The sequence below is a fragment of the Dermacentor silvarum genome, chromosome 10 (assembly GCF_013339745.2).
Source record: "Dermacentor silvarum isolate Dsil-2018 chromosome 10, BIME_Dsil_1.4, whole genome shotgun sequence".
NCBI lineage: Eukaryota > Metazoa > Arthropoda > Arachnida > Ixodida > Ixodidae > Dermacentor > Dermacentor silvarum.
In genome coordinates this window covers 125,337,707-125,362,404 of record NC_051163.1, presented here as the reverse complement: position 1 = coordinate 125,362,404, position 24,698 = coordinate 125,337,707, and the positions used below count along the sequence as shown (strand labels likewise).

At 46.0% G+C, this 24,698-nt stretch overlaps 1 long non-coding RNA gene across 2 annotated transcripts; it reads left to right on the top strand.

The window, feature by feature from the left end:
- Positions 1-14,092: 14,092 nt before the first annotated feature.
- Positions 14,093-24,057, top strand: LOC125940624 (uncharacterized). 2 transcript variants are annotated; one of them, XR_007463817.1, is made up of 4 exons: positions 14,093-14,292; positions 14,948-15,057; positions 19,575-19,700; positions 23,950-24,057. It is a non-coding gene; the product is annotated as an uncharacterized LOC125940624 (long non-coding RNA). The 2 variants fall into 2 exon arrangements; XR_007463816.1 differs by having other exon boundaries at positions 14,948-19,700.
- The last annotated feature ends 641 nt before the right edge of the window (positions 24,058-24,698 follow it).

Genomic DNA, 24,698 nt, shown 5'->3' with positions numbered 1-24,698 from the left:
GCCGCTGATCAGATTTTCGACGATCGCCGACTGTGTTCGCCGCTATCGTTGTGCTTTGAGTGTACCTTGCTTTTGTGGGCACAGGTTCGCCCAATAAACAACCAGTTTCGTTGTACACAGTTCTACGACTGTTTTCTTCAGCGTCACTACTACGTGACATCTGGTGGAGGTGCTTTTGTGTCCATACAGCGGACGCCCCCGCAAAGCCGCGACCCAAGCCCGAAACCGGAGGACGAGACCAACGTCGCCAAGGACCAGCGAGCTAGCCGTAGGCAGCAAGGTCTTTTGCCAGAATACGGACTTCTTCCCGAGAAGACCACAGAGATCAAGGCCAAGTCAACGACCTCAATGGCAGCCCCAGCGTCCCCCATCCTGCTGCAGCAACCTCGGGAGCCACCGACCTTCCGTGGATCATCAGCTGAAGACCCTGAAACATGGCTGGAGACGTACGAGAGGACCGCGACATTCAACAAATGGAGCGACGATGACAAGCTGCGCCATGTAAATTTTTCGTTGGATGACGCTGCTCGGACATGGTTTGAGAACAGGGAGACCACCCTGGTGACTTGGGACCCATTTCGCGAGAACTTCGTGAGGACCTTCACGAATGTCGTACGAAAAGAAAGGGCTGAAGTTCTCCTGGAAACCAGACTTCAATTGCCGAACGAGAGCATCGCGATCTTCACGGAGGAGATGACTCGCCTCTTCCGCCACGCCGACCCCGACATGTCTGAAGAAAAGAAAGTTAGGTTCTTGATGCGGGGCGTCAAAGAGCATCTATTCACTGGATTGATGCGCAACCCGCCCAAGACTGTGGCAGAATTTGTTTCGGAGGCGACAACGATCGAGAAGACGCTTGAAATGCGAGCCAGACAATACAACCGCCGTGCGCTGACAAACTACGCCGAAGCTGAAGCTCTAGGCGCCGACGACCTGCACGACATGATCAGAGCTGTTGTACGGGAAGAACTACAGAAATTATTCCCAAGGTCGCAGCCTCAGGTGACTTCAATCGCCGACATAGTTAAAGAAGAGGTTCAGCGATCACTGGAAGTGCCAGAAGTTCCGGCATCGCCTCAACTACAGCCGCAATCGATGACCTACGCCGCCGTCGCCCGTCGTCAAGGCCCCCCTCCGCGCTCGCGCCAGGGCCCCGTAACGCCGCAGTTCCGTCGTCCACCGCCGCCGCCGCCAGCACGCCCGCCCGTCGCCCAGCGCAGCTACCAGCGGAAGACGGACATTTGGCGCGCCCCCGACCACCGCCCGCTCTGCTATCACTGCGGGGAAGTCGGCCATGTCTACCGCCGATGCCCATACCGCGAGATGGGCCTACGAGGGTTCGCCGTCAACGCGCCACGTCCACAGCTTGGCGAGCGACCACGCGACATCGCTGACTACCTCGCAGGAGCCCAGTGGCAACCACGACGACCCTCACGCTCGCCGTCACAAGGACGTTACCTGTCGCCGCAGCGCCGACCATACACTGGCCCAGCGCGGGGCCGGTCCGTGAGCCCCTATCCGGGAAACTAAAGGCAGCAACCGATGGAGGTGCGGTTGCTGTACGACGCAATACCGAAGATCCTCCGCCGACACCGACGACGACAACTCGCGCATCATCACAACGAGGTACCAGCACACCGTCTAGCAAGAGCCTTGACGACAACACTTCGCCGCCGAAAGAAGACCTACCGACGCGACGTAGCAGCAGCGAAGCAAGCCGACGTAGCCGTGATCCGACGCCACGACTTAACCGCAACGCCAGACGACGGTCTACCGACTTAGACGTGGTAATCGATCGTCATAGCGTCACCGCTCTCGTCGACACTGGAGCTGACTATTCCGTCTTCAGTGGCCCGTTCGCCGCCAAGTTGAAGAAGGTGAGGACGGCCTGGCAAGGACCTGATATCCGGACAGCTGGAGGCCACCTAATAACGCCGGCTGGAATCTGCACAGCGCGAGTCACGGTTAACAATCGCACTTACCCGGCGAGCTTCGTAATCATGCAGCACTGCTCCAGGGACGTCATCCTAGGCATAGACTTTCTAAACCAACATGGTGCAGTCATCGATTTAAGGTCCAAGTCAATAACGCTTTCAACGCACAACGCGATACTACCGGATACAGACATCAGTTACCACGCCTTGAATGTGCCAGAAGAACATGTCACCGTTCCGCCTCACTCCAGTGTAATGATTTCCGTCGGTGCCGAAGTGCCTGCAGATATGGAGGGCGTCATCGAGGGCGATCATCACTTACTGCTCGATCGGGAAATTTGCGTCGCTAGAGGCATAGCTAAGCTACGTGAAGGGAAAGCTAGAGTGATGCTCACGAACTTCAGCGACGAATACAAGCACATTAACAAAGGCACAACGGTCGCCTTCATCGACGAAATAGTACAAGCCGGCAGTGCTTTTGCCTTCACGGATTCTAGTGCACCTGCAACGAAGACTGTAGTACTTGAACCAACTTTCGACGTCAATCAGAACCTTCCTTGGCTTAAGAAAGAACAGCTAAAAGCTCTGCTCCTGCAATACAAGGACTGCTTCTCGTCGTCGTCAAAAGTTCGACAAACCCCTGTCGCCAAGCACCGCATCATAACCGACGAATATATCCGCCCACTCCGTCAGAGCCCGTACCGAGTTTCGGCGCGCGAACGCGAGGCCATAAGGCAACAAGTTGACGAAATGCTACGCGACGACATCGTCCAGCCGTCCAAGAGTCCGTGGGCGTCCCCCGTGGTGTTAGTAAAGAAGAAGGATGGAAACCTACGTTTCTGCGTCGATTATCGTCGCCTCAACAAAATCACGAAGAAGGACGTATACCCTCTCCCACGGATTGACGACGCCTTGGATCGACTCTACAACGCAAAGTATTTTTCGTCGATGGACCTCAAAACCGGCTACTGGCAAATCGAAGTCGACGAGAGAGACCGGGAGAAGACTGCCTTTATAACACCAGACGGACTGTTCGAGTTCAAGGTCATGCCGTTTGGTCTTTGTTCGGCACCTGCGACTTTCCAACGGGTCATGGATACAGTACTGGCAGGCTTGAAGTGGCAGACTTGCCTCGTCTATTTGGACGACGTCGTTGTGTTTGCCTCAAGCTTCGAGGAACACCTCCGGCGCCTTGAAACAGTTCTTCAAGCTATCAAGACCTCCGGACTCACGTTGAAGCCAGAAAAGTGCCGCTTCGCATACGAGGAGCTCTTGTTTTTGGGCCATGTCATCAACAAGTCTGGAGTGTGCCCTGACCCGCAGAAAACGGCGGCCATCACTGACCTTCCTCCGCCCGCCGACAAGAAGGCAGTGCGTAGATTTCTTGGCCTGTGCGCCTATTACAGGCGCTTCGTCAAGGATTTTTCACGGATCGCCGAGCCACTGACATACCTCACGAAGGCCGACGTCGAGTTCAAGTGGGAGACGCCGCAAATCGAAGCATTTGAAGAACTGAAGCGACGCCTGCAATCGCCGCCCATTCTTGCGCATTTCGACGAAAACGCCGATACCGAAGTCCACACCGACGCAAGCAGCGTAGGACTCGGCGCCGTGCTTGTGCAGAGGACTGACGGACTAAAAAGGGTTGTAAGTTACGCTAGCCGGTCGCTATCGAAGGCGGAAGCAAATTATTCCACAACAGAAAAGCAGTGCCTCGCCATCATCTGGACTACATCAAAGTTTCGTCCCTACCTCTATGGCAGGCCCTTTAAAGTTGTGAGCGACCACCACGCCTTGTGTTGGCTAGCTAACTTGAAGGATCCTTCAGGTCGCCTCGCACGATGGAGTCTAAGACTTCAAGCATTCGAGATCACCGTCGTTTACAAGTCCGGGCGAAAGCACTCTGACGCCGACTGCTTGTCTCGCGCCCCCGTCGAACCGCCGCCACAAGACGACCAGGTTGACGACACTTTCTTGGGACCCATCAGTGCCGACGAATTCGCTGAACAACAGCGAGCCGACCCGGAACTAAGGAGCCTTGTAGACTACCTAGAAGGCAAGACCGTCACTGTGCCGAAGGTGTTCAGGCGAGGATTGGCGTGGTTTTTCTTGCAAAACGACATTCTCCTAAAGAAGAACTTTTCGCCTCTCCGAGCCAACTACCTCCTCGTGGTACCCTCAGCGTTGCGTCCAGAGGTTCTGCAAGCTCTCCATGACGACCCAACGGCTGGACATCTCGGTTTTTGCCGCACGCTCGCGAGGATACAAGAAAAATACTACTGGCCTCGCCTTTCTGCCGACGTCGCCCATTACGTAAGGACATGCCGAGACTGTCAGCGACGCAAAACACCGCCGACAAGGCCAGCCGGACTTCTACAGCCGATCGAACCACCTCGCCGACCATTCCAGCAGATCGGGATGGACTTACTTGGGCCTTTTCCGACGTCGACGTCCGGGAATAAATGGATCGTCGTAGCGACGGACTACCTCACCCGCTACGCCGAAACAAAAGCCTTGCCCAAAGGCAGTGCCGCCGAAGTAGCCCGATTCTTCGTTGAGAACATTCTCCTGCGTCACGGTGCTCCAGAAATCTTCATCACCGACAGAGGCACGGCCTTTACGGCAGAACTAACTCAAGCCATCCTGCGGTACAGCCAGACAAGCCATCGCCGGACCACCGCCTACCACCCGCAGACGAATGGCCTCACCGAGCGCCTAAATAAGACCATCGCCGACATGCTGGCAATGTACGTCGACGACGAACACAAGACGTGGGATGCCATCCTTCCGTACGTGACCTTCGCATACAACACGGCCGTGCAAGAAACGACGCACATGGCGCCGTTCAACCTGGTCTACGGAAGGAACCCGGCAACGACGCTTGACGCCATGCTACCGGACGTCACCGATGAGGAAAATCTAGACGTTGCCACCTATTTGCAGCGTGCCGAAGAAGGTCGACAGCTCGCCCGCCTGCGCATCAAGAACCAGCAGAGGACCGACAGCCGACACTACAATCTTTGACGACGCTACGTCGAGTACCAGCCCGGAGACCGTGTTTGGGTCTGGACTCCGATACGCCGACGAGGACTTAGCGAAAAACTCTTACGTCGCTATTTCGGACCGTATAAGATCATCCGACGTATTGGCGCACTGGACTATGAGGTCGTGCCAGACGGCATTTCGCAATCACAGCGGCGCCGCGCACGACCCGAAGTCGTCCATGTGGTGCGTCTTAAGCCTTTCTACGCCCGCTGACGAACTTAGGTACTTTGTTACTTTATTCTTTTTTTTTTTCTTTATTACGCGTGGTTTTGTTTTCGCTTTCACATTTGTTTGTAGCATCGGGACGATGCTTTTTAAGGGGAGGGTATTGACACGTATAGATGTTTATCTTTCACCGGTGGCCGCTTTCCACCGGCTAACAAATGTTAAACGTTATCGCTCGGCGCAGGACGCGCCTGTATCGGAAGCTTCTAGAACGTTATCGATGCTTCTTTCCATTGCCTGTTTTCACCGACCCTTATGTTATCTGATTGCATGACTGACGCGAATTGTCTAGAACTTTCTGGAAGACACGCGGGCATCAGGGATCAATCTAGAACCTTCGTTGACTCAGGTATAAAAGCCGACGCGTTTCGCCGCTGATCAGATTTTCGACGATCGCCGACTGTGTTCGCCGCTATCGTTGTGCTTTGAGTGTACCTTGCTTTTGTGGGCACAGGTTCGCCCAATAAACAACCAGTTTCGTTGTACACAGTTTTACGACTGTTTTCTTCAGCGTCACTACTACGTGACAATATTTGATGAATTTTGTATGTGTTTACATGCTTCCATATTTCTATGTATACCCACCCTGCTATGATCTGATTTCAGATCGCAGTATCTATAAATAAATAAATAAATAACTTAAGTACTATGTAGCCTGCTGGTGTAAATACGTTATGCCTGTTCCTGTAAAAATTAAACTAGTATCGTTTGAATAAATGACAAATGTGGAATTATCAATAATGCTGATAGTACACTTATGCATAAAAATTAAACCGCAGCGCCCGAAGTATGCTTTCCTGTAGGACACCAGGAAGCATTTGCTTAATTTTGCGCGCTTCATTGTTCATTACTTGCTGATATTTAAAGCAAAGTTAAGATGTAATTATTTGTAGAAAGATATCATGGCAACCATAGAAATTAAGTTTGGCGATAAGTCTTTCGTGGTTTATGGAATACAATGCTTTAGAAAAATCAACGAAAATCCTTAGCGCCTTTTCTTTTCATTCAAAGGATTACAGATCAGTTCTTTCTGTGTTAGCAGTGCTGTCTCAGGTGAACAAGCCTTTCTTAAACCATACTGACTTGTCGTCGGTAAACTGTGATTTTTACAAAATTTCCACATTTGTGGGAACAGAAGTTTTACGGTCACTTAAAAAGTGGAGGGATTATTACAAGTCGATAACTGTCTTTGCGAAAAACTAATTTTAGTGTTTTGCAAACGTATTGGGCAAGCACGAGCGATTATACAACAGTAAAACACGTGCTGCAAGGTTGCGCTGATAATGTCAGCGACATGCCAAACACCACACCTGCACAAGCCATCAACATCTTGAGATTTAATGCTCTTCAGTGGCAAAAGACAACTTCGAATTAAATTTTGTTTCTGTAGGGAACAAAAACGTACGGTCATGGATTCTGTACGCAAAGTGCTTCGGAAAAGACGTGGCGGCGGAGGAAACCGTCTCAAGCGCTGGAAGTTGCTCAAAGCGAAGCTTTCATAGTGAACCTTCATGGAGGTGGCTGATTGCGGCTTCTGCTGTTGTCTTGCCGTATTGACCCTTTTCACGGCGATCCCGTGGGCGCTGCCATGTTTGATCACGTGATGACGCGTCCATTGCTTGCCTCAACTGCCTCCATTGCCTCCTTGTTTACAGTGGAAGTGTATGACGCCGGCGAAGCTAAGAAAACCTTTGTTTTGGGAGATATCATAGACGGTGACTATGTGAACGACACGAAGCTGTGATGACAGCTTAAGAGGACATGCAAAAGTGCTTTCGCAGCTGATTAACCTATGTCCTAACGGCGCAAGCAGCGTATATTGTGCTTCTTCTAAAAGCGGTGCTAAATATGTATTCCAAGCTATCCAAACATTCCGCTCATGAATTGAATCAGGATTAGTGTGTTTTGCTCTTTGTACTTTATTCGGCAAATAGTTTGAAGCAGTGGCTTGTCAGTTTCTGACTCAGTGAAGTTGCTCGGTGCGGCCACTATCTGATTATTTTCTGCCTAATCGCTCGCGGGTGTGCTCAGCTCCGATAGATTTGTTGTTACTGCGCACAAGGCTTGAAACGTAGCTGTTCTGCACAATTCAATACCTTGTAGCAAATGCGTAATATCGCGGGTAACTCGCTTACTCTTGCGGACCGTCACGAAACATTCAGCTTCGACCATTCGTGCGCTATTGATGTAGTACCGTCACTTATTGTGCGTATATAGTGCGCATATATTCTAGTGTGCGCCCATTCACTTATGCTTGATACGTCGGCGATAGAGTGGGCGTAAGTTTTCCTGATATTTGGGATAAATGTGTATAGATAACGTGCGCGAAACTCACGATGACAGAAAGTGGCGCTACTCCTTTTTGTCATTGTTTAACGAGTGGTACTCACACTTGCCGACGTTCTGGGGCTGAAGCCCTTCCTTTGAAGGTTAGCGATGCAATGCTGGCGGATGAGCAAATTTCTGTATCCTCGAGGAAATCTGTACATCTGGAAGTGTCGGTAACACGTTCGGATAGTTGCAGCAGCGGTCCGCGAACTTGGCCACATGGATTCATTCCATTCCTTAACGTGCCAGTCACTATTTTTGCAGCCAACTACTGCACACGTCTTCAATCCACATGATCCAATCTAGCATGATTGTAGCACAGTGCGATAGCGAAAACTCAGTTGCATTTCTGACAGCTGATCGCACGGAAGCAAGGTAGAAGTGTCAGGGGTTTCGTATTCGGGCGGGGTCGCTGAGCAGACGTATGGCGCGCCGCCGTAAGCGCCATCTCGTTTGTCTAAAACAAACTGCTCCGCGAAAAGGGTCAATAGGTCATACACAGGAGAGCACTCATGCAACGGATCGTCTTATGTGTTGCCCTTACTGATTTGCCGGTGACGGACTCTGTTCTCCGCGACATTACGAAGTGAAACAACAAACGGCACCAAATGAGTCGCGGTGCAACAAATATAGGTTTTGAGAAGGATATTTCCTGCAATAACTTGTGTTTTACTTTCCGGAGAATGGAGCGTCCGCTTGGTCTACTTTTCGTCGAGTAAGTAGGCTGGCCTTGGCCATAGTGCACCATCTAGGCTTATCTAAATAGGCTTACACCGGAGGCGGCAAGGAGAAAGTTGGGCCGTTCTTGGAGACTGTCTAATTTGTGAATAACGTGATTCGCGGAAAGAGAAGACAGGGGGGGGGGGGGGGGGAGGATTTCCGCGTGTGCTTTGTCCGGCCGGCTCGTAATATCTATGCTGCAAAATGAACCGTAGAAGGTGACCTGATGAACAGAACCGCTATACGAACACTTCGCTTCCCATATATTCGAAAATGTGCGTTATGTTGCATAATTCTCTTGCTGTTGTAGGAACATAATTTACTAATAAAATTCGGCGCAATTTTCAAATTTTGAGCCTTTGAGTTTGAGCCAGCGTTCTCCATGTTACCTCTATATGCGCTCGCAGGAACCACTCCGTGCCTTTCAACCCGAGTACCTGTGGGAGCCGAATACGGTGAACCGGGTGAACGCCTACTTCGAGGAGCTCGAAGAGATTGGCATAGTTGCCGAAGAAACGGACGCTGATGAGCATCAGAGTGTCCTCTACGACGCCACCGAGGCTCTCGACGTGTCCATAGACCGCGACGAGCCGCTTGTGTTCCGACCGGAATTCTGAGCGATTAGCCACGTCGCGCACTAGGCGCGACTCCCGCCTGACCGCGAAAGATGTTTGCGAGGCCTTCTGCGGTCGTCTCTCACGAATTCCTGCCAGACAAGAGCTCCTCACATCGCTTTTTTTTCGGTCTCGTCACTCTTCTGGTGCTTTTGATTTTGAGCTTTCGTGATTTTTTGATGGTTACTGTTTGTAGCAGCTCCGCGTAGTGCTTTGTCATTCAAAACAACTTGATCTTGCTGGCTTCTAAAGTGGCAGTCATGGAGCCATAAAGTGCGTACACTTCATAAGCCTCGCAATGCGAAATATCCCAACGTCGCGCATTGGTGCGTCGATTTTATTAGTCTACAGTGCTTGTCACTCCTTCGTGTTCGCTACACAACTTGTGCTTTCGTGGTTTTCTTTGCACATTTTCAATACTAGCCCATTAACATATTTTCACCTCGCGTGCTGCTTGGATCTTGATTCCAGTGTTATTATTGGGTGGCAATGGGAGATTTGCGAGAGCGCTTTTTTTTAGCGTTCGCGTGTGTTCCTTCAAATGCGTATCTTGCGACCGGGCGCAAGTGGAACTGGCGACGCTATCTCTCATGCGAAAGGAGGACATTGGGAAGGCAGCGCGGGAGGGAGGGGTTGCGGCTTCTGCTCTGCGGGCAACTTGTACTTTGCGCGGCGCCAGGCTGTCGCGCGCACCGTATCTTGAAAGCGATCTGCAACACGGCTCCTACTTTTGTATGCGCTGTGCTTTCGCCGCTCAGTTTCCGTTGAAGCGTTAGACCGCATGAACCTTCGCTCGCTGCTGCTGGCGCGCTTGCTCACGCCAGCGTTTTGACAGCGGTTGTGTGGGGTCACACAAACAACGCGCAGAACTGCTGTCGACAACGGCGGCGTTTTGCCCGCGTTCGCACCGAACGCGCGCGGCGTTGGTGACGTGTTTATGAATAACGTGCCAACCTTTGCCGTACACCCTATGGCGGTGTACCGTAGCGACCACAAGGCCATGGTCCCTGTGGTCACTAAATAGAGAACCACCGGATCATATATATTTCTCATTCTTTGATAGTTCAAATAACCAATTATACCATCACATCTTAAAAGTCCTAATTGGAAATACATAATTCCCACCATAGTACAGCTTCGCTGGTCTTCCATCTCCACCCCAGTGGAAGGGCTGACCGTTTTTTTTTCAACTACTTTCCATAAAGTAGGGCATGGCTTCTGCCTTTTCACTTTTTCAGCCGTCATGGCCTCTTGACTGATTTGTCCTCAAACCACTTCAAGAACGTTTTATTTAAGAGGTGACTTCAAGGCAATTTGCCGTTTATAGAACTTTCTGCGTTTGTAATTCTACCGGTATGTTCACAAATTTTTCCTACTTTATTTGAAAGCAACTGACAAAGACCCCAATTGCACGCCTGTTGTGTCCATATATTGATGGCTCTTGCTTAGAAAAAGAGTACAAGACCAAAAGAAGAAGTAATAAAGGAATACAGCACAAACGCCATGGAGGAGACGTTAGTGAGAAAAAGAGGGTAGCGGAAAAATATGATCTTTCATGATTTTCATTATTGTCCACCATAAACTAAGTTGATAGTTCGTTCTATACCAGATTTTTTTTATTTGGTGGGTTAGTTGTTAAATGCAAGTCCCCCAATGAAGCTATGCAAAATAACGAATGTTCCTGCGTTCCTCGTAATTTTATTTGTAATTATGATAGCACTAACTGGCGTGAGACAATTAAACGCCCGTAACGTTTGTTAGTACAGGTAAGATCAGTGCGCAACTAGCTAGAGGATAGATGACACTACGCGCATTTGTGCCTATGGCACCACTTTGGAGTAACCCCGGACTCTCACCGTGTTGCACTCGGGCGCACCCTTGCATGTCTCCCCGACTATGTCGGTGCAGGGCGTTGCCCCTACGAGCGCCAAACGATGGTTCGCCACTTATTTTCATTGAAGTTAATGAACGTGGGCTCTCATTGCGCTTGAGAGCCCAAGTTGAACTTGGTTTACTTCTAGACTAGCATAGTTTCAGTGCATATTTCTTGAATGGTGTCGTTGGAGATAACAGAGATTAGACGTGCATTCCGAAGTGACTTATTCTCGGTATACGCTTTAAAATAAAAAAAGCCGGCAGATCCCACGTCCTGTGGTAATTGATGTTATGCGAAGCAGTGTGCAGGCAGCCTACAAAGTTAGCGAAAGGACCTTCAGAGCACCAAGACGTAGGCGGTTGTTTCATGACCTACATGACACGCCTGGCATGACAATCATGTCATGAGTCCTCAGAAGTCCCTTTAGCTATGCCTGAGAGACCTTAAGGCGAAAGCCTTAGTCATGCTCATGACTATGACTTCGACCATCAACCTTTAGCTTTTTCCTGCACTTAGTAACACATCCGAACCTATTGCATTGGTTTTTGAGTGTTAATCTTTTTTTGCTGAGCCATTCCCTATTGAAAAATTTGTACGCGAATTGTGCGAGAAATGTGCGATATGTATGCATATCGCACAGATTTGACGAGAAGTGTGCGATGTGCTACGCACATTCAACGAGATATCGTAAAAAATGTGCGAGATCTGTACGCATGAGCTGCGTAGACTTCACGAAGTGTGCGAGATCTATGCGAGGTGCTACGCGAATGCATGTGCGAGATGTACGCATGTGCGAGATGTGTGCGATGTGCTGCGCCAACCTAACGAGATTCTGTACGAGGTGTGCGAGATAGCGTGTGATGTGTACGCACTGTAGTCATATGAGCAACTAGATCTTGGCCGATGACTACGAATTGCATACAAAGTGCATGCACCTAAGTCGTAGTGTATACAAAAGCTCGTGAATGACAGCAAGATTTTATGATGAATCGTTTGTAGCACATGCAAAGACATAATCAATGTGCTGTATGACGACGTCGAACCATTGTGCCACATATAGCAGCATAAACTGCAGAATGAATAAGAGCGCCAGTGTTGAATTTCTGCAATTTCATATAATGGACACACACATCTCCATCAAAGCTCATGTCAGTCCTAATGATGCAATGATTTTCACTTGGGGACATATTCTCGGATAATCACTTACGGCAATACTATTGCCTTCGTGTGACGCGTTGCTCAACCAGCCAGTAAGCGCGCACTGACAGTGATATAGCCAAAAGCTGTTGTCTGAGAGTACGTCCCTTGTTCAGAGTGGATCACCCGAAGCTTTTAATGCAATATAGGCTTGAGTACCTTCACAGTTCCGGAAAAAAATGCTATAGGTTTGTTTTTATGCAGAATAAAAGAAGCTGGCAATGCGATTATAGCTCACTGAAAACACATCCAACACGGACGAGTTGGCAAATGATTTTATTGCATGCAGTTTGATCAGTAACAGAAGATGCACGCGCTTTGTCACAGCCTAATCATATTGCTTGCGTCAGAGCTGTCAGTCAGAGGTAGCAATGCAGAAATTTCAAGCTGCACATTTTCCAAACAGCTAAGTGTGCCCCCCCACAAGACGAGTAATTCACGAAGAAAGTTGGGTTAGTTGGTGTTGATGCAGTTGCTGTGACTAGTGCGAACAACGAAAAAAAGGTGGGACAGGACAGAGCCCTCTCTCGTATCCCACCTTTTTTCCGTTAGTCTTGTTCGCGTTAGTAATTATGTCACAGCCCCCACAAGACTATCAAATCTGCTAGTCACTTTTTATTGCCCATATTTTAAGAGGTTGTTAGTGCCTGTTTATGCCAAACTGTAGCAGGCAGGCATAAACTGGCCATGCATGCCCACATGTAAAAAATAAAAAGAACCACAAACTCAGTGTAAATAAATTGGTGAATAAATAGCCAAAATAGCAGCCAAAATATATCGCACTCTGACAGACAAAAATAACGAAATTACATAACCATCAATCACTAATGCTGTCATACGATCAGCACATTTTGCCCAATTGCTGCTTGAAAAATTATTTGCACTAAGTCTTTCACAACTTGTGCACTGTATGCTGAGTAAGCTTGACGTAGTAAAAAAACCTCGTATTTGCCGCTCAACAGCGGCAAATACGAGTTTAGCGTGGCAACGGAGCATTATCTGTGTATATACTACACAAAACTGAATTTGAAATTAACGGAGAAATAACTAAGTAGTTCGTGCAGTGATGGTTCAGAGCAAGGCAACGCTTTGCGATTCGTTAAAAGCTGACCTCGAAACGACCAAAATGTCAATGTCCCTACATTCAAGCAGGGTCGTTAAATGACGAACATGCAGCATATCCTGGCGTTCGCGCACGCCGGAAACAAACTAAAAAACACTTTTGCAAATCGCTGACACAATAACGACGCATATCAGACGCGCGCACGCACGCACGCACGCACACACGCACACACACACACACACACACGCACACACGCACACACACACACACACACACACACACACACACACACACACACACACAGAGAACACAAGCAGTGTCCGAAAGCACTCGCGACAGACAGTGCGGACGTTCTCGCGCGTTGGCAAATCGAGCCGGCGTGGCAGCAGCGTCCGATGCACAGACGGCACTCTTCATGAACTATACACATCCGCAAAACGGCACACAAGCCAGAACAAAGTGCGTCGACGACGCCACTCGACACCAAATGCGTCGTCACGGACACCTTGTTGAATTCACAAACATTCACAAACCAAACCACGATATGCTGCGATTTAACGGCCCTGACCGGTTGATACGGCTGCTCCGCAGGTTGCTGTCCTCGATGTTGAAAGAAACGTTGTTGAAACAGGCCGCATCACTCGCATAACATGTGAATACCAGCCGCCACCATCCATGCGATCACGATTACCGGGGAGCACCGTGCCGAGGAGCCTGAGACCAACGTTGCCAGAGACGACAAAACGGTAGACGACGATGTAAACAATATGGCCGCCATGACGTTTATCCGGCTCTTGCAAAGCTTCCGGTGCCTCTGTCTTGACGAATTGACATCATTTTCTCGTGTTCGGCTGTCAAAATGTTACCAGTCTAGAAACGTTGGGCTGTCGGTATGTGAGCGCAGCATGAATATTTTCCTTGCGGACGGTCGATCTGGTAGTTTAATCATATTTACGCTTTGCCGAGAGAAAATGTGCTCTTTTTTGTGCGCATCAGCGTTCGCTAAGCACCTGGGCCTATGCAACGCTGCTAGCTAGCTGTATCTTTCGTGCGGTGCGGCGTTGTTGGTCATCGTAGTTCGGTCATTCGTGCTCTTTGTTCCCGGCTCATTAGCAGCCTCTGGTACTCTCGCCGATCTCGCAGCGGTTCACAGTGCACGGAAGAATGTGTTGGAAATTGTACTATTACGTTCATCCGCAATTTAACAGTGTTTATGCCGGAAGGACAGTTCGTGCAGTCGATGCCGCCGGACCTGACACGAAGGAGCGTTTGCCGAGTATGTCTCGAAAGGTAAGTCCGGCGCTTGGCGCATTTTTATAGTTCGTGTAGTGTGCCTTGTTAGGCGGAGCACAAGATGATTAGTACAGCGACAAAAATTATAAAAGTGATTTCCTAATGTTTGTTATTAATGCCGTAGTACACATTTAGCAAAACGTTTTATGAAAATTACCCTCAAACAAGTATAGGATGTTGCCAAGAGCTTCATATATTGTTTCTTTGCTTTCTGTTATGAAATACACTAGCGCCGAGTATCGTTTAGTCTGAACGGGCACAAAAATTGATGCCGCGAATGTCACTGCTTCTGTACGTAATTTCTCAGCAAGAAATGGTATATGTGGTGAAGTACGTTGACGTGTTGTCTTCACAGCTAACATCTGCGCGAGACGGCACCGGATTGCTCTGTCTGACTCATGAGCACATTTTAGCTTGTATGCAAATTTTTCTGCTTATATATTGTCAAGACAACCTGTGTTTCTTGTGTTGAGTGTTCTGTATGTCTTCGTCCATTTGACAGGTTAAATAACTGCCCGTGATGTCAGAATGAGATATTTGCACAACCATGTAGCTGGCTGAGGTCTTTTCACAATTTAACGCGGTGTTGTTAAATCACAAGTTTGCAGTTTCAGCAGTGATTGCAATAAACTGAACATTTCTTATTGTTTAGGGATGTCACGATTTCGTGAGACGGATGCAATCTCTGCACCACATGGGAGCCTGTGGCAAAATGCAGTCTGAGCAGCCCGACAAGGAATCTGATCTGCTTGCTTTGACAAGGTGTGTACAAAACAGTCACTGCCACTTATGAGTTCTAGGTTCTGTTGGTATAATTCGTACGTGCCATCGGTCCTGAATCTTTTGGTGAGATTTACGAATTTGGACTCGTTCTACAATTTTACTATTGTTGCATTGAGTTATGAGAATGAAATTCTATTGGGAATATGTTGTAAGAATCTTGAAAAATGGGGTGGTATGAGATTGCAAAATTGCATCTAAAACAATAAATTGTGATGGCACTTGTGCTGCTTTATTAGCAATGCAAAATCCCTAACGAGTATACCAGAGGGGCACTTCCTACCAAGCCCGATTCAGATCAAAATTAGCTACTGCAATTGGCTTCCTCGCGCAGCTTGCACAAAAGAGCCAATCACAAGTGAGAAATTCGATCCGGATTGGGCTTGATCGCAATGAAAAGTGCACTGTATGACACCCGTATTAGACGAGCTTATTGAGATAAGTTCGTAAAGCCGGCTAAATCGGCAACAGCAAAAGCACTGAAAAAAGCACACTGGTCTAAAAACAATGTTGTCAGTTTCTGCTGTTCCAAGTTAATGGTTAATAATGTGTCTCTATTGAACAATGTAGGCGCTGAGAGAAAACTTTAAGAAAATACATGCTGACTTTCCAACACAGCATTGTGTCTAGGATTTTTGCAAAACATAAAGTTCACAGGCTGGCAGGTTTGGCATAACGTACAACACTTTTGCTTTAGATGCCATATTCATAACTTCCAGTTTCGACATAATATTCGAGTACTACTTGAACTGTATATTTTAAAATATCGCCTACCTTCAGTTTAATCAATATACCTAAGTAGCCTCCTCTGAGTCAAGTATAATTGGGGGCTTGAGTAGATATGCATGATATGCTACTTACTGACTGTATAGTGACGTATTTTTTTAGGAACTGTGTTTTGAGGCACACATATCCTTTTATGTCTTGTTATGAGTTGCCCGACGAAAGCAGAAGGGCATTGCAAGTTATTGCATATATTACTGCACTTAATTCCTTACATACATGCCTGCACAGATTCTGTGTTCCTAGATTTATTTCTCTAAGTAGTCAAAAATCATGTATTACACTTTTTTTCTCTTTTTTTTGGGGGGGGGGGGCTGTTCATTGATTCCCATTCCTAAAGGGACGTTGAAAGAAAAAACCACGAAAGGTGGCTTGAAAGTGTTTGAATTTTCTGTTTAACCTCTTATTATTTATTCTTCTAAAGCACTACCAGCATGAACACGTTTCTGTTCACTTTTATAAGCTAGCTGCCAGATAAGAAACCACAGTGTGAAAGAGTATTTATTTCTTTTTTTTACTTGTTTTATTGTATGTTCTTTATTTAGCTCACAATGTTCTACCTACCACCTTATGCAGTACTCCAGCTGGAGCCTATGAGGTATGTTTATAAATGAATAAGTAAATTCCTGAAGCTTGCAACAAACCATGAAGCATAACATTTAAATGTAGTCAGTTCATAATACATCCCTAGAGCAGCATAGCATCAAGCTTGAAGCTGATCTCTGATGTCCCATAAATTGCAGGTTTGATAATGTGGTATCACAAACTGCTGGTTACGCATGTCAGTCAGCCTGGTGCAGTGGTCGCAGGTGAGAGTGTAACCGAAAGCTGGGTATGCTTTGCCCTTCCGCATTTGACATGGGAGGGAGCTTGAACTCTGCTATTGCTTCTCTTATAGTTGGGACCATCTCTCTCACCTTCTCCTTATTATTCTGTCAACTTGCTAATATGCACTTCTACAAGCTTAGTTATGATGTTGACTGCTGAACTTGGATGATGTGCGTTTCAATAGTTAGTGGGACCCTCAAAACCATGCTGTACTTTGTGTGCATTTCAAATGGTCAATTTGAAATATGCGATTGTCTGACATTCTCAGGGAAACAAGGTTTTTGTTCTGAATAAGGCATAGGCTGCTTCCCGAAAGAGTACCAGAAACAATACTTTCTCACCTAACAAAAGTGTTTAGGCACGCCGTGCTCAGGCCATGCTGACCTACAATAATTAGATCATAATGTGCTATATCGACCGTTACATGTTATTAAAAGTGGCAGACAAAAGTCATAATGCACTTGAATTTCACTGTTAAAATGTGTGTGGCTACCTAACATTTAGCCTTAGCCCCTTTGGCGCAGACACCATTAGTGCAAAAGGGGCGTATGTCATTACCAAGCTTTTGGGATAAGTACAGACTGAATAAGCACTTGTCAAGATTTTGAGTAGTACTATAACCTGAGACCCGCCCAAAGTGTGATTTTATTTTTATTTTTTCATTTAGACCATGGAGTCACACTTCTCTTAAGCCTGTGCAGATACGTCACGCTAGGCGAGCCCCATTCATTTCTCCCTTTACAGTGAATCCTGTTTTTCAGTTTCATGTTGCATGACATACAAAGGCACTTTAAGCAAGGCCAAAAATAAGTGGTTTGAATGTGTACAAAATGACTCCGGACACATTTTTTTGTTTGGAGACAGTTTAGACGCATCATGTATTCTTTCTTTTTGTGTTAGTTTTGTGATGAGAGGTTATTTATTGCAAAAAGAAAATGAAGGTTAAAGTGGCATTTCCTGCCAAATTTTGTGGCGAAACATCGTACGTTGGAGGACATCATGCATTCCAGAGTATTTTCGTATATTTTGGCTGTTGCGGTTCAGTACACTTGCTCCAAAATTGCTAAGTTCAGTTCTTGCCTCTTTTAGAATGCAATATAGTCAATTTTTGCCAAAAACAAATTAACTAGGCCTTAGCAGACAGCCAGCAGGTGTGGGAACTTTATTGTGGTTTCACCACCTGTATATCGTTCTTGTGTATTTTCTAGCTTATCAAGCCTCTACTTTTGGATAACTGCAGTCTTTCTGGGTTTGCGGAAGAGTAATTCAATAATGCATCTCAAATAATTATTTTTCCCTTAAGTGTCCCTTTAAAGTTTTGTCTGATTGATGTGGCATGAGACAACACTGCCCGAAAGTTATCTTGCATGTCAGCAGTTGTGTTGCCATGTAATCACCAGTATTGTCTTTGAGGTGCTCAGAGATGTCACTGCACTTACTCTTCATTACCCAAGTCCCTAAGAAGCCATAAAGAGGATCTGTTTGAAATGTCCTGCAATAAGTTATATCATACTGTATTCACTGGGGCTCTGTTAAATGCTTGCAGTAGAAAAGCACTGTCTTCTCCAAAACATGCATAGTGTGTTGGGAATTTGTCAACGATTCTTTTTACCTCAACAGTCATGGAAATATTGATTTACCGTGTTCACTGGCAGATTTATATCAAGCCTGATCTCTGTAGCTGACTAGGCTTTTTTATTACACAAAAATTAAGCTGGTTTTCAATAATACCACCTTTTCACAGTACTGAAGCACCAGTTTGCAAAAATAATAGAATAAGTTTAACTCTATTTTTTGTAAAAGCAAGCTGTTGTCTTACACAGCAACTTCAGTGAGTTTTTTAAGCGCGGCAGGCTTAGGATGTTGGTTGAAAATTAAGTTGCTTAAAGACGTGTTGCATCAGAGAGCATGTTTTCTTTTATCTATTGTAGCATTATCTGGTCTCTTATGTTCCTTTCCATGCTATTCACAGTGCACACTTTCTAAGGAGATAAGGGACAGGCAGATGGTGGCATTCACAGCTCACACATTCCAAGGCACTAAGGGACACACAGAGTGTGAAAGAGGACAGTTATTTTTCACTGTCTGCCTGTCGCTTATTCTTTTGGCATGTGTGTGCCATGAACACCATCAAAATGAACTGTTACCAACTTGCCCAAGCTTCAGCTCTTGCGCTTGGTGTTTTTGTCTACAAAATGCCCATATGGCAGTAGTAGTGTTGCTGATATTTGCGTGTATGAAAAGGGGATGCTTACTTGATTGCAGAACAATTTGATTGGTTCTACACATGGTACTGAACTTACCAATGTCATTTTAAAGGTGGGATTAGGTAGGAAGCTATTGTGGTACTGTTTAAAGTGCCCTTGTGCAGATGCTTAAAGCTTGTCTTCTGTTGACAAAAATTGGGCTCAAGCCGTAGGAGGATAGTTGTCAAAGTGTAATGAAAGCCTCCTGGTAGACATGCTGAGTTATGCTGCTGGGGACACTTATTGGTTAGCCCTATTGGGTAATGCTGCTAGGCTTATGGGTGCTTTAACATTGCAGTGCCTGCAGAATGCATGTCGTGCTATGGTATCATAATTGGCCCACCAAGTGACCACCTTTGCTTACACTATGTGGCTGTCTGGCCTACTTTACTTAACCTGACTGCCACCTATACACAAGGAGGAGGAGGGAGGCAAAAAAGGGATCTTCAATTAATTTTCTTGCATAGATGGCTCATGCATCATATTTTTCTTATAGTGCAGGATTTGTTACTCAAAGTGAAGCTTGCTATATGGAGAATATCTACATTTTTTCATATGTATACCGAACAAGGATTGATTTGTTCACGGTGTCACTTTTTATATTATACTCACGTGACACTAAGCCCACTTGTATTAATGCAGGTATGGCTGGGCCTGCAGAGAAAGTGTAAGCAGACTGTGCTGTGTTGCTGATCAGTGCTGATCTCCACGCCTGAGTTGGTCCCACAACATCCAGGCACCAGCGTGCTTTGCTTCATCATTGACAAGGTAATATGATATGGAGAGCTTGCACCTGGATATCAGTTTTGAGCTTGAGTTTTGAGAAATATGTTGAGATAGAAGACACAAGGGTTGGCCTTGGTGATAGATACACGTGTGTGTTTTTTAAAGTGCTCTTTTTGAAATATTCTTCGTGGACCTATTTTCAGCAAATGTTTACATTCCTTAATTGCAAACTGCCATGGAGCTGGTTTATGCCTTAAACTAGCACTCTTTCACCAAGAAAAAGCCTTATTTAGCATAAAATTCATAGGAAAGGCAAGGAGGTGACAGGACAGAACACTACTAACACCATCCAATTTTACTGCTTGCACAGCAATATAAAGCGAGAGTTGAAAGGACGAGGTTTGGGTTTGTGTTCGTTGGTTCTATGGGTTTTGGAGCCCCACACAGCTTCTTTGCTAGGCAGACAAGCTTGTGGGATGTGCTTCTGAAATTTGTACAGCACACTGACAGTGCAGGTGCGGGCCTCATCTTCGGAAGGAAGTGCACTGACGGCACCATTCACGGCGCAGATGACTCTCATAGAGTCAGGCAAGGCACCAGTGTTGATGTTTGTTCCCTTGCCCAAAACAGCATGTTTAGGTTCAGTGTAGTTGTAAGAAGACAAGTTAAACATTACTTTCATGGTTTGAGTGGCCGCATTTTTCTTAGAGCACTGAATTTCTTTTCTTGCAACTGCCTGCCCTGGTGTTTCCTTAGCGTCGGCATGAAGTTGGCATGGAGTTACGCATCCGGGAACTCGTGAACAATGACCCTGTAGTTGACACTTTGCGAAGAATACATCGGCTTCCAAGCCCTTCATTTTCTGTTGGCATACTTTTACTTGTACTGTTAGCAATTTCTTCTCGGCTTGCTGAATTATCCTGAGGCCCCACACTGACACTACTGATGTCTTCAATTGAAGACTTTTCAGGATAAGACTCCTGGCTTTGCAAGTGTGGTTTAAAAAAAGGTGGCACTTACAGGTGGCTATTCAAGACCTGAGTGAAATGAACCGGCAAGTCTTGGTTACATCTTGTGTGTAGTCCTGTTGGAGTTAAACGTTTTACGAAAAATTGTATCGTCACTAACACGATGATAAGCACTTGGTCATTCACCACAACTTCATAGTCGTTACCTGGCTAAATGAATTTTCGTCGAACCCTTGATAATACCTTCTACAGAACTTATGTACAAAACATTGTTACCAAGACTTACTGGTTCGTCTCACTCGCGTCCAGAATAGAAATCTGTAAGTGCCACCTTTCCTGCAAAGAACCTTATCCTGAAAAGTCTACACTTGAAAGCATCGGTAGTGTCAGCGTGGGGCCTCGAGATAATTCGGCCAGCTGGGAAGAAATTACTGGCAGCAAGAGTTCAAGAGTGCTGACAGAAAATCAAGAGCGTGTGAACTAGAGCAGACCATTATTCGGGTCTTCTGGGACATACAGCTGAATGTCAACTTCACAGCGAGACTAACGGACCACCTGTGCGGGCAGTCACAAGAAAGCTTGATGTATTATAACCAAAACAGCCTGTTCAAACCAGGAAGTTATCTTGAGCTTGTCTTCCTACAAGCCCACTAAACCTGAAACTGCCATTCTGCGCAAAAGACAACTTCAACACTGGCACTTCACCCAACACTGACGAAAGTAAGCTGCATCGTGTAACGTGCCAGCAGTAAGCTCTTTCTGAAGCAGGAGAAGGGCCCACGAGCTTACCTTCCATGGTGTAATTCAGGAACCTGTCTCGGCTCCAGAAAGGGAGCTTTTTTGGCTTGGCTTGGGTCAATGACCATAAAATTATCATTACCAAACAGAACGCATTAACAGTTGCAGACTCAGGGTAATGTCTTTACTTGCTTGATTTTGTGGACAAAAACTGATGAAAGGGTGCCCAATGTGACTAGTTATCCTGTCCAGGAGTCCGTGATTTCAAGAAGTTTGACAATCATTTCATTGGCTAACAATCGCAAAGCATACTTGTGCTGTCATTTGAAACAAAACCATGCACTTTAAGGAACGGTGACAATTTCTTTAGGTGTGGGGAGCACCTGCACTGCATATATAATTTTGGTTAAAAAGAAAGTAAGGCGGAATGGGCCATATAAAATTAATGACAATAATTTTGGCATAAGTAGATTTTTGCTCAAACCATCTGAAAGTTTCTTGTTTTAGAAAGTATTAAATTTTGTTAAACGTAGCTGCTGTCAGATGATTCTATATAAGCATTTGGCCTTATGCAATACTATTTGCTTTAAATAAAATTTTTGGGTTTTATTTGTCAAAACCTCAATATGATTGCTGAACGACATATTGTAGGGCAAAGGCACAAATACACAGATGATATACGAAAACATGTCACAGGTGCTGCTAATAACTTAATTCGAAACACAACAGGATACTGTATATATACTCTTCCGAATGCACAGGCGCACTAGCCACTTCGGGAAGACAACAGAGGGCGATTATCCGTGCTAACACAATCATTTTGAAGATCTAAAGAAAGCAAGTTCCGCGTCGTACAAAACAACAGAGGTCTGACTTACACAAGCACTACTTTTTTATGTAAAACGCTTTGAGTAGCTTACATGCAATTTTATCTTTACTTCTGCCTGGGATCTTCACATCATAAAATCTCGCACGACAAGGGCAGGCTTTTTTTTGCTGATAGATGCGCATTCAAGTCTGTCGTCATGTTTTTAGCATGCTCCCTCATTCAATCATTGATGCAGCAGCCAGTTTGTCCTACATAGGACTTTCCACAAGGCAGTGGGATTTCATAAACCACACCGGGACCACATTGCCCGTAAGGTGTTACATGTTGTACTTGGCAGCTTACCTTAGATCTGCCCATTATGCGGGGACACGTTCGGGCCAGCCTATTGGGAACAGAGAACAATAGAGGCACTCCATGCCTGTTCGCCACTTTCTTTAAATTGTGGCTCAACTTATGCACATACGGTACAACTTGCGGTCTTGGGCCACTCGGCTCACCAGCTCTGGCCTCATTCACCAGTGTGCCCGCTTTTGTAGTGTTCTCTTTTCCCAATATGCTGGCCCAACTGTGTCCCCGCATAATGGGCAGATCTAAGGTAGGCTGCCAAGTACAACACGTCACACCTTACTGGCGATGTGCTACCAGAGGGGTTTATGAAATCCCACTGTCTTGTGGAAAGTCCTATGTAGGACAAACTGGCCGCTGCATCAATGATCGAATCATGGAGCATGCTAACAACACGACGAAAGACTTGAATGCGCATCTTTCAGCACACTGTAAAGCCTGTCCTTGTCGTGCGAGATTTCATGATGGGAAGATCCTGGGCAGAACTAAAGATAAAACAGCACGTGAGCTGTTGGAAGCATTTTACATAAAAGAAAAAAAGTAGTGCTTGTGAAAGTTGACCTATATTGTTTTCATGATGTGGAACTTGCTTTCTTTAGATCTTCAAAATGATCGTGTTAGCCCTGATAATCGCCCTCTGTGCTCTGCCCGAAGTGGCTGGTGCGCCTGCGCGTTGTGAGGAGTACATATACTGTATCTCGCTGTGCTTCAAATAAAGTTGTTAGTAGCGCCTGTGACGTGTGTCTGTGTATCTTCTGTGTATTTGTGCCTTTGCGCTATGTCGTTCAGCAAACAGCAACTTGCCTAACACCAAGTCCTTCTGCACAATATGATTATGGGGGACACTGTAGTGGGGAACTCTGGATTAACTTTGAACACCGGGGGTATGTGCCCAATGCACCTTATGGGGGTGTTGTTGCACTTTGCTGCCATCAAAATGTGGCCGTTGTGCATGGGATTTTATCCTGCGCCATTCGGCTTAGCAGTGCAATGCCAAAGCCACTACGCCACCACGATTTTTAGTTTTGCTGGCAGAATAGCAGTTTCCAAGTAATTTAATTAGCTCGACCTGTTGATGCTGCTCTCTAAAAGTAGATTTTATGCATGTTACTTATGTTGCTTCAGTACTAGTAATTATTATTACTCAAATAATGCCTTTTTTACTGTAATAACACTTGTTTCAGTGATCTGCTAATGTAACAGGTTATTCTACGACACTATAATGCACGTTTCCTTAGGAGTCATAAGCATTGCAGGAAACCACTTATTTTTAATAAATTTTGTTCAGTATCGCATGTTCTGAATGCTAAAGCATTCTTACCTGTGTGAATGTCAGCTAAACTGCTTTTGCCTATGTGTTATCTTATTGCATGTGTGAAAAAAAACTGTTGGCTTTTGTTTACTTTTTCAGGTGCGCGGCAAGCTCTCACTCAAGCAACACATTCCAGTGGTCTTCTGTCAACAGACTGGGTGTATTGAAGTACCATTACAAGGTCCAATAAACAACGCTTGCGAGATGTGTGACGTGCTCTTGCTTAAAATCGGAGGACTTCACTATTAATGTAAGCTTGAATAGGTGTGCTGAAGAACCTGTGTAACGTGTACTTGTTTATTAACAAGTACAAACCATTACCTCACCTGACATTTTTTTTCACCTCAACATAACTCTTTACTGTAGATTTCTGAACAAACCATTACAGCGACACAACACTGCAGTAAGGTCAGCACAAGTGTTCATGCATGAACACTTGTATTTACAAGAATTGTATTTGCATTATTATACTAAATATGAATATGAGGTGCGTATCTTTTTCAGGGTGCATACTCTCGCAGGTCGTACAAGCTCGTCATCTTGTACGCACTCAGCTCGTAGAAACGAACTCGTTCATAATGTACGAGAATCTCGTTCAGTGACAAGAACGCGATCTCGTACACATGTGTGCGAGAAATGTACGCGATGATTGCTGCGTAGACTGTACGAGGTTCTCGTAGACTCAACGAGTTCTCGCAGACTGAACGAGTTTCTCGCACAGTCTACGGAGCAATAATCGCGTACACTATTTCTCGTACATTCTCGTTCACATTTTTTTCAATAGGGTTCTCATTTTTTCTGAGTCATGCCCATGACTATTACTTCTACCACCATCCTTTAGTGTTTCC